We start from the raw sequence: 10,317 nt of genomic DNA, 5'->3' as shown, positions 1-10,317 counted from the left end.
ACAAAAAACTACTGATATATACCAAAGACTTAGACGAATCTCTAAGGAATTATGCTGAGTGAAAAATTATGCTATATAATTCCATTAACATAACCTATTTGAAATAATATAATAATAAAAATAGAGATAGTAAGTGGTGGCTTAAGGTTAAGAAGTAGATTAGGACAGGAGGGTGGTAAATGTGCTCATAAAATAGCAAAATGAAGCTGGGCATGGTGGCACATGCCTGTACTCCAAGCAGGCCAGGAGGGGCAGACAAGAGGATCCCAAGTTGGAGGCAACGTTGGCAACTCAGCAAGACCCTTCTCAAATAAAAATATAAAAAGGGCTGAGAATATAGGTCAGTGGTAAGGTACCTGCTGGGTTTAAAAAAAAAAAAAAGAAGCAACATGGGTTGTGAGTCCTTATGGTGATACAACTGTTCAGCATCTTGACCTTATCAATGTCAATACCATTCTGTGTTTGGTATTGTACACTATACTGATCTTTTCCAAGATGTCACCACTGGGGGAAAATGGGCAAAAGATCATTGTATATTATTTCTTACAACTGCATATGGATCTATAAAATAAAAAAAATTAAAAATATTTGCCTCTAGGAATAACATAAAACTCACACCTTCTTCAAATGCATTCTTTTATTGAGAAGAACAATCTCAAGGTAGTGCCCTTTGGGAAAGACATTTCTCATCATCATGTACATCAGGATCAACCATTACTCTCAGCAAAGTACAAAAATAAACACATCAGTGACTTCCATACAATAAATACATAATCATGCATCCCACAATAAAAGGCACCAAAAACTGGTCACTTAGTAGTCATAAAAATTACTAGCTACATTAACAAAGCCACCCAAATTATCTGTACAAGGAAATGTAACAATATATTCCAAAGGTGAAAACACATAAAACATCTTTAAAATAGTATGCAATAAATATCTCAGTTGTTGAATATATTTTAAAAATTATGCCATTATAAACAGCATGTAAACAAACAAAACTCACGTTTTCTTATCATTATGAAAAGTAATAAGAGCCAAAGTTATAACCTCTGCTCTGTCAGGTATATTTCACTGGCAAGTGTGCTAAGCAGTTAAAAGTTTCACTCTTTTCTGCAGCAAACAGAGCCCACTGTGTAATAAATAGACGTTACCTGAATCTTTCAGATATAAGTACTTAGTTTTAAAACAGACTACAAAAATGTAGTAAATGTTTACCAAGAAATAATATGGTAAGGCTAAATTAAAACTATCTTTTGCAATGTAAGAAACAGAAGGAACTCTACTGTTAGGTTTTCGACCTGATGATAAATTGGAGGCAAATAATTTCATCCTATTTATTGAAAGGTGAAATGAATGTGCAGAACAGAAGTGCAAAGTGTCCAGCCTCCTGAGCCTCTTTCTTTTATGAATGTTTTAGAAAACCAAAGAGTAAATTTATCGAATTAAGAATTTTCTTTTGCTAGGGAACATAAAAAATAGCTGATATTTTATATTGATTAGAAACAGTGACTTAAAATACACCTATCAAAATGTGAATATACATACAAGTAAGGTTTTTTCCATACTTCCTGACAGTAAAAATACAGTTTCTTTCTTCTCTAAAGGAACCTGATAGCTTAACCTTCAATAAATATTCAAAGATATTGTTTTATAACTTAAATATTTTTGTTTTGTTTCATTTCTATCAGAGCTTTGTGGCACACACATACTAGTAGCACATTTACTATATGCTTAGATAAATATGTTACCTGTTAAATATTATTATTCTCTACTCCCCACTAAAAACAACTGAGGTGAAAACATTAAACCACAACTTCAAATAAATCCTTTAATGTCTATGGAAAAGCATTTACTATTTTTCTCCTGGGGTTTTATAATGTATGCCTCTTAGACATGTTGGTGTGTGTGTCACTAACACATGCCTTCCAAAAATGAACCTGAAGTTCAACTCATGTTCTACAAATATTTTAGTCACTTGGATCACATTTAGCACCTGCCATTCTACAGAACTGATGAAACACATAATTGATTCAGATGGTCAAAATTACTTGTGGCTGACATGAAAATACAAAAATCATGGGCATAGGGTTGGGGTTTTGTTTTAGTGGTAGAACACTTGCCTAGCATGTATGAGGCACTGGGTTTGATTCTCAACACTGCACATAAATAAATGAATAAAATAAAGGTCCATCAATATCTAAATTTTTGTTAATTATGGGCATAAAATGAGATTACTTCTTTATGACAAACAATTTGGTCAGTTGAAGAATACATCTCTGAAGTAAACTGGGAAATGTTTGGTTTAAAAAAGAATGTCCTCTGAATATCTTAAACAGACTCAAGAAAAATAATTGTGAAAACAAACTTGAACTAATCTATTGGACAGAAGCCATGTCTCATTTTAGTTGTATCCTTAACATCTAAATGAGTGCCAAGGATACAGCAGGCAGAAAAACGTCTATCAAGTGAGTGAAGGAAAAGAGCATTACATTTAATTAAATAAATTTTGACTAGTATTTGATTTTAGATTAACTCATAATTATTTGGGGAAGTGATAGAAAAGCTTTATAAAAGTCACAAAAGAAAAACGGGCCCATATTTAATGGTTTTAGTCTTTAGATTCTACCAAGGGTGATGACAGACACAAACCTACATTACATTGATATTACAGTCATCATTAACTATCTGAAATCACACAAATCTTCCTGGTTAAATATATTAAAACATTTCACCTTCATTGCTTTTAAAAAAATTTCTTCTCAAGTCTCTTTTGTGTATAGGTAATCAATGTATGTGTTTAGGAAGATCATGTATACTTAATGTCTATATGAGATAATCTTTAGGACATATTTATGAATCACAAACAAGAATTTGGCAGTTGTCTGATAAACTATAGCCTTATTTTAAAAATGAATATTCAAATTTGGGAGATCTTCCTGATGTACAGTCTTCAAGTAGTTTCCCTTCATAAAACAACTCCTTTTGCCTGTTCATCTCCTTTTGGTTTGTCCAGAGTGCATGCACACTCATGAATGTACTCACCTTGTGGCTTTTCGGGGAGATCTAATGTTTTATTTATAAAAGTACAAACATATAGAGATATTTGGATTTTATATCTCCTTCATCTAAAAACATTTCTCAGAGTTCAATTATGTGCTAGCAGACATTGCAACTACAAAGAGAAAAATTCAGGGGGAGAGGCAGGCATGTGTGTGTGTGTGTGTGTGTGTGTGTTGTGTATTTCTAATTGAAATATAAATGTTTTTTAACATAAAAACTTTCAAAATACTATTGGCCATGGATGAAATAAATACATGCCTGGAGACATCAGGTATCAGGTAGGGTTTCACAGAAGATATGAACTGAGTCTTGAATAAATTGATCTATGGCATGGGATTATTCCAAAGCACTAAATTGTGAATATTTCCAAATGTCTGGATACAAAAAGTCAATAGAGGGATGGTAGTGGAGGGTGCTAAAAATGCGGGGAGAAGAACAGCCACAGAGTATCTTATCTGTCCTGCTAAAGAGTTAGGCGGATATCCTATAAAGAAAAGGGTACTTAAGAATTTTTAGCGGGCTGGGGATGTGGCTCAAGCGGTAGCGCGCTCGCCTAGCATGCGTGCGGCCCGGGTTCGATCCTCAGCACCACACACAAACAAAGATGTTGTGTCCGCCGAGAACTAAAAAAAAATAAATATTGAAAAATTCTCTCTCTCTCACTCTTTCTTAAAAAAAAAAAAAGAATTTTTAGCAAAGAAATGAAAAAGCAAATTCAAGTCTTCTACTCTGGTGGGAGAGAGTAAAATAGAAAAACTGGTTGTTGTAAAGCACAGGAAAGAAAAATGATGAGGGCTTGTACTGATGAGGGCCTGAACCAAGGCAACAGAATTATCACTTTACTGCAACTAATTAGCAACAGAATAGAATGCCGATTCAGCTTTTGAGATGGTCAAAATGAAATATGCAATTGCCAAAATAATGAAAAAATATGATATATAAAATGCTTTTACTTGCACAATCCAAAACCAAGATTAGAATTATGCATTTGTTTTGTTCCATATTTTAGTATATGAGTTTCTTGGCAGAAGAACATATCTACAAAATGTTGCCATAAAAATTGTGTCATCTTTCAAATGCTTTTCAAGTAAAAGGAAGAAAGGAAACAAAAGAACTATTTAAGTTCATAGCTTCCATTCTCATCATTATTTCTATTAAAACACTACTACACAACTGAAATCTGCAAACAGGGCAGGTTCTAATTAAAATTAATTAGAATTAATTTCAATTATACTAAGGTCATCTGTATATCAGGTCATTGAAGTAAAGCAAATTCCAGGGAAATAATTTTTTCCAGTCAACAAATCATTCTGGAATAATCATTTAGAGATCTGTTTTCATGAAAATTAAGTTGTATCATTAAGACAGATCAAAATACCATGTTGACAAATTCCAATTAGGTCTTTTCTTTTATGTCATACAGCTTATAGCCTCTTATAATTCCACATTTCTAGGGGAGGGGATTGCTACAGGAGCTTCAAGTTACCATATTGTGCTATAATAAATATTGTGCTATAATAAATATAATAATATACCAGATTTAGCAAAGAAAGCTTCACGTTAAGAATTAGATAGTGACTGAATTCAAATGTCATGCAAAAATAAAGTCAGCATTCACTTATCCTTATATAATTACTTTAACCAAGTTATTTGAATTTTTCATTTATTTACTTTAAAATTGTGCCCAGATTTCTATTATGGCAATAATTAAGACAACCTCTGGCTTAGTTTTTCTATGGGAAGTTTAGGAGGTGTGCTGCATGAGAGAATACTATTCCACAGTCTGAGAATGCACTTAGTGACCTGTGCTATAGATCAAAGGCACCCTTCAGAATGGGCTTACCCTTGAGGAAGTAACATCACAGGGAAAAACCTAGGTAAGGAGGCATATTTCATTTTTTTAAAAACAACTAGTTTAAAGATAATTTTCTCCTTAGAGAATTAAAGATAGGAAGACCTGAATTTAAAAAAAAATTATATTTACCTCTATAAATAGTTGTTTGGGAAAAGTATAGAAAAAATGAAATTACTCAAAATTTTTAAAGATTTTAGAAGTGAGTTGTTAGCCAATCCTAAAATGAATATGACCCTGTAGCATACAGATGAAAATTCCTACAACCCACAGATGATACTAATTTAACTTCATTTTCCCTTTAATTTTTTGCAGTACTGGGAACAGAATCCAGGACTCAGGTATGCCAGGTAAGTGCTCTACTACTGAGCTATGTGCCAGCCCTTTGCTTTCACGTTTAAAAGACACACCAAGGGATATAAATTTGACTTTTAATTTTCATGTTATATGTCTTTCTTTAGATATAAATGATAGTGGAAAAGAAATGACAAATTTAAGTATGATTCACACTTAACATAGTTCTTTTTATAGCAGAAAATTTAACCAAGTACTTATAATTGGCAAAATCATGTGGCATTTCTAATTGGGAAAATAGAGGCACCAAAACATATAGCTTATAGAAAAGGTCATGATGAGCCACTGCTGAAGTCAGTTATGGAATCAGGTAAACTGACAATATTCCCATCTCTAGAATTATAGAATGTAGATCTTTACAAAGATTATAACTTTTAATGATTTTTTGCTCTTTTAAATGAAAACTCATTGCTAACAAATTTTAGGGCTTAACCACTGAATGAAAATCTCTTTGGTCTGCATGGTGTAGGTCTGATTCACATTTACCCAGTGTTCTTTTATTAGGAAACAGCTAAGCCCTTTGGACTAGTTTCTCTGAGACTCTCACTAAGTTGAAAAAGCACAGACATCTGTCCCATGGAATAAACACTTGTGTGGACTATATCAAATGTCTTGAACAATTAGTCATCCTAACTACTTCCTTAAAAGTTCTAAATTTCACCAGTAAAATGGGATCCCTGAATTCACTAGCTATTTTGATAAAATCTAGATATAGTCTCTAATATCGTCAATGTGCCATTTTTTTTTGTTTTGTGGTATTATGCCCACCATACCATATATCTCGAATGTGCTTTGTGTTCCTATAAGCTGAAAAATAACTATATTCAAACTATTCCCAAATCTTTGTCAAACTATCAGCAGTTTCCTATCTCTTAAAATGTTTATATAATGTTTCTCACATATTTTCACTTTCCCACTTTTGATAATTGCTTGTGCAACTGTAAAATTAATATAAAACCCTGTCTTTAAAAATGATAATAAACTAATTCCTTAATCTTCTAATATAAATTCTTAAATATATCACAATTCATCTACCTTGCCCACTGTAAAATAGAATGAAACAGTGGAATTTAGGGGTTATTCAAGTGATTTCTTTGGCATACCACATGGCTTCACACCGAGTTTTCTTTTTCTTTATCCCTTGTTTTTACTTCCTTGAAAACAGGTGATTTTATTCTGTGGGGTTAAGTTGTGCTATTGTGTTTTAAAAGTTGGATTTTTAAACAATGTAATTAAGAACACGTTTAAATAGAAATGATTCAAAACTCAATTAAAATTTCATTTATATATTTGACAGAAACAAATAACCATTATCCATGGTTACTATTTGTAAAATAGCTCATAGTCCAATGCAAAAATGTTAAAAAATATATACCAAGACCTGACTGCTAGAGGTACGTGATACTTTGGGGAATTCAAATTCTCAATGTTCATTTAAATGTTGTATTGGCAGTATAATCTCTTATAACAAATACTGAAAATTCATCACAGGAAAAAAGTTATGAAGACATGTTATATATTGGTAAACTGTAGCATAATAAATCCCTTGGCTCTATTAAATTCTTAACATTGGTCATTTCCTTTGGCTTTATGCCCTTTGATATTTATTTTAGACATGAAAATCATTTTTTAAAAGTCCCTACTGTTCAATTATCTATTATGGTGAAGAATATCAGTTTTTACAAGAAAAAAATTGGGCATCTGTTTGACAGAAATGAGTACTTCAAGTATATAAGTAAATCATTAACAGAGCTATTACACTCTAGGCAATAGCAGTAAAAAGGAAAAGAGCTAGAATATGCATTTTGTATAAAGATTACATTTCACAACATAATAAATAAATGCACTGATTTATACAACTTGTGAAAACCTTCCAATGGTTATAAGTAATACTGCCTATGATTGGCGTTGCTGTTGTCAGCACTGTCTCACATACAACAATTCAAAGGTAAAATTTTTGCCCTTAAAGCCACAAAATATACAGAGCTTTTGTTTGTTATTAAATATCTTGTTTGCCAAAAGTCCTGCAAACTAAAATACACCCTGGCAATTTGAATTACCAGAGTGATAATTATTTTGATATAAAAGGGTAAGAAACATTTTAGTATGAAAATTAATAACACCAGTAAAAGGAGGAACCTGTTGTATAAATAGACGTGTTAACAAAAAGTAAGACTTTAACCTTGCATAAGAGAAAGAAAAAGTTTAATACAACTTATTAAAGATTTGAAAATAATTACCATATTTTCCCAGCTCTAGATAAATATATTACTCCAATTAACTAGTCATCTTCAATATACAATATATAACTCACAAAACTGGGAATGTTACAATACCAAAACCATTCACAGCACTAGTTACCAGTTACCAGAACTGCAAGCAATCTTTAGCTACATATTAGTTTAATACTTAGAGTATAGAAATAGATATGGCTAAGTTGTGTAAAACAATAGTGCAATCAAACATTAAGGGCCCCAAGATATAGTCTTTTTCCTTGTTAGCTTGTATATCTAACTGCATTATCCTACTTTAATAGCATTATCAACTGAGTATGAAACCCCTTTATTTTAATGAATTTTAAAAGTAACTCTGTTCTGTTAGATTTGGTTAATTTACTCTTGAAATGCAGTTACTATGAAATACCCAGACTATAAATTCCTAAACGGTGAATAACTTGTTGCTAAAATGAAATATTTTATGTGTAGCTTTAAAAAGTTTTAAGTAGTGGTTTTGTTTTTATTTTTCCAACTAAAACTTGGAAGTGCATAAGAAATCAAGAGAGTATATAAATAACGTAAATAGAATACTTAGTTACATAAAGGGAATTGTTAACTTACATACTGTAATATAGAGTTTATCTTAAACATTGTTACTGAGTTAATGCAGTCCCAGTTATTGTTAAACTTCTTTTCCTGAAATTGACAGAATTATACAAATAGGTACAGTCCAGCTGTCTTTAATCTCTCTTCTCTATAATGATAAACATTTGTACTTCTTTTCTTCTGATATAAATATCTCTAAACAAAACTTGGAAAAATGAGAAAACAGTAATAAAGATAATAAAATTTAGGCTTTGCTTATTGTAGAAGCCAATAATCATCACCTTTTTAAAGTTTTGGTTGCTTCCTTAGGGAGGCACCCTATTACTGATATGACATGGAGACATTTGTTATACAAAGTCAGTCATGGGATGTCTCCTTGGCAACAGACAAGACCTAGGCCTCATGGCACTTGGAGTGGAGCAGTGAGAGAAGTATGGCAGCCAAGTTGTAGGAGCCACCAGGGAGGGTGAATCCAGTAGCTAATGGTTCCTACTGGAGGAGTTTCTACTTCTCACTTTCCTCTTTCTGTCCTGGGGGAGAACTTGATGTTTTAAAACTGCCACTTGTATTGTCCAACTCTAAATTCATTGTCTATCCAACTTCCATCTGAAAAAATGTAAAATTAGTTCATTGAGGTGGGGATGGTGGGAAGGATTCATGGCATCAAGGTGAAAGATGTATCATTCTCATGGTTTAATTAAAAGACTCAAATCCTAACAATGTGAAAGTTCACTATGTTGTTAGCCCAGCTGAATATAATAGACTATTTACTTTAGAAGTATTGTATGGAGGGAGCTTCTATAATTGCTAAGTCATAACTTGTATTCCTGTCAAAAATAACCCCTAGAGTCTAAAATAGTGCCATCATTATTTATAAAAAATTAGTTAAGAATCTCTAGGCAGTAGATGTATTTTGACATATTATTATACATTCTGTCATGTATATCTAAAAAAATAAAAAATTAAAAATTAAAAAAGGAATGACCAAAGACACACACACAAAAAGAATCTCTAGGCAGTTATGTTTTGTTAAATTTTATGTGAATTATTAAGTGAAGGATTCCTGACAATAAGTCATTGGGAAAGATTTTATTTTAGAATTAAATAATTTGCATTTGGGGGCCGAGAATGTATTATTTTCAGGCACCATTTTAAGAAATTATTAGCCATGTGAAAATCAAGATAAGTTAGTGTAAGAAAAACAGATCCAAATCTAGCAAGACACGTCTACTTTGAGGGAATAAATGACACATTTGTTTTACTTGTAATCATTTTGATCCTTTTTTTTTTTCATGCCTAATGATTCATTTAATGTGTGTGCTGCTATGTGTCTTCAAGCATGCACTATGGCAACAGGGTAATCTAATGATAAGAGAAAATGAAAATGTACAAGTTGAAGGACAGTGATCAGTAATCTTTACTTATCTCAGTACATAGTCTTCTGAAATGTCCCTTGTGACTTGTCATGAATAAACAAACATGCCACAGGGGCAAGAAACTAAGCAGATATGGATTGCTACTGGCTTACAGTATAGTGAAGGGCTGAAGAAAGTTCAGCTGTGCTGCTTAGCCAATCTCCTATGCTCCACCTTAGTTACCCAGATAAACCCATTAGGCGGGGAGATCCCATCTAGAACAGGGTTAAGAATTAAGGATTGAGAAGAAAACTCTGCTATGGTGATGAGAGAAAAGAGGTCATTTTTGCATAGGGCAACTGACTGGCAAAGGATGGTGGGAAGGCAGTGAGACTTTGAGCACCCATTACTATGTTAGGCATGGGAAAATGCAAAGCCAGAAAGTAGGAAAGAAACTGAGAAAGGGAGGTGGAGAGACAATGAATGGGGAATACTGAGAAGTCTGGAATTTTACTTAGGACTGCCCCTGTCCCTTTCCTTTTTGAAAAGCAATTTTCCTCAGGGAAAGTAAAAGTCAGGGAAAGTAGATTTGGGCTGTGATTCTCCCACCTACGCCCTAATTATCCAGGCGTGGGAGAACCTATGAGGAGGAGCAGTGACAGCTACAGCTGCAATCAGTGCACGGGTGAGCTTCTCAACGTAAGCGTGTGCATGGATCTAAGCAGAGAAGCCATCTGCACTCCTCAGGCTGTGCTCCCAGGCTGTGATCCCATGCCAGGGAGAAGCAATTCCCACTTGATGGTTTTTAAACCCCAACTAGGATAAGAAGATGGTTTCTCTGTGATGCTGACAGGAGGCTCTGACGGTGCCA

The 10,317-nt window shown here is 33.1% G+C and overlaps 1 protein-coding gene across 1 annotated transcript in view; it reads right to left on the bottom strand.

Annotated features, from left to right (window-relative positions):
• Positions 1-619: 619 nt before the first annotated feature.
• The window catches only part of Dgkh (diacylglycerol kinase eta), a 183,923-nt gene continuing 174,225 nt past the window's right edge, over positions 620-10,317 (bottom strand). Inside the window, exon 32 of the mRNA XM_076872669.1 lies at positions 620-8,697. The gene's annotated coding sequence lies outside the window, so the exon portion shown is untranslated. The remainder of the gene's footprint in view (positions 8,698-10,317) is intronic.

This window comes from Callospermophilus lateralis, chromosome 12 (genome assembly GCF_048772815.1).
Source record: "Callospermophilus lateralis isolate mCalLat2 chromosome 12, mCalLat2.hap1, whole genome shotgun sequence".
Taxonomy (NCBI): Eukaryota; Metazoa; Chordata; class Mammalia; order Rodentia; family Sciuridae; genus Callospermophilus; species Callospermophilus lateralis.
The sequence above is the reverse complement of the archived record's forward strand: the minus strand, read 5'-3'. Positions and strand labels throughout refer to the sequence as shown.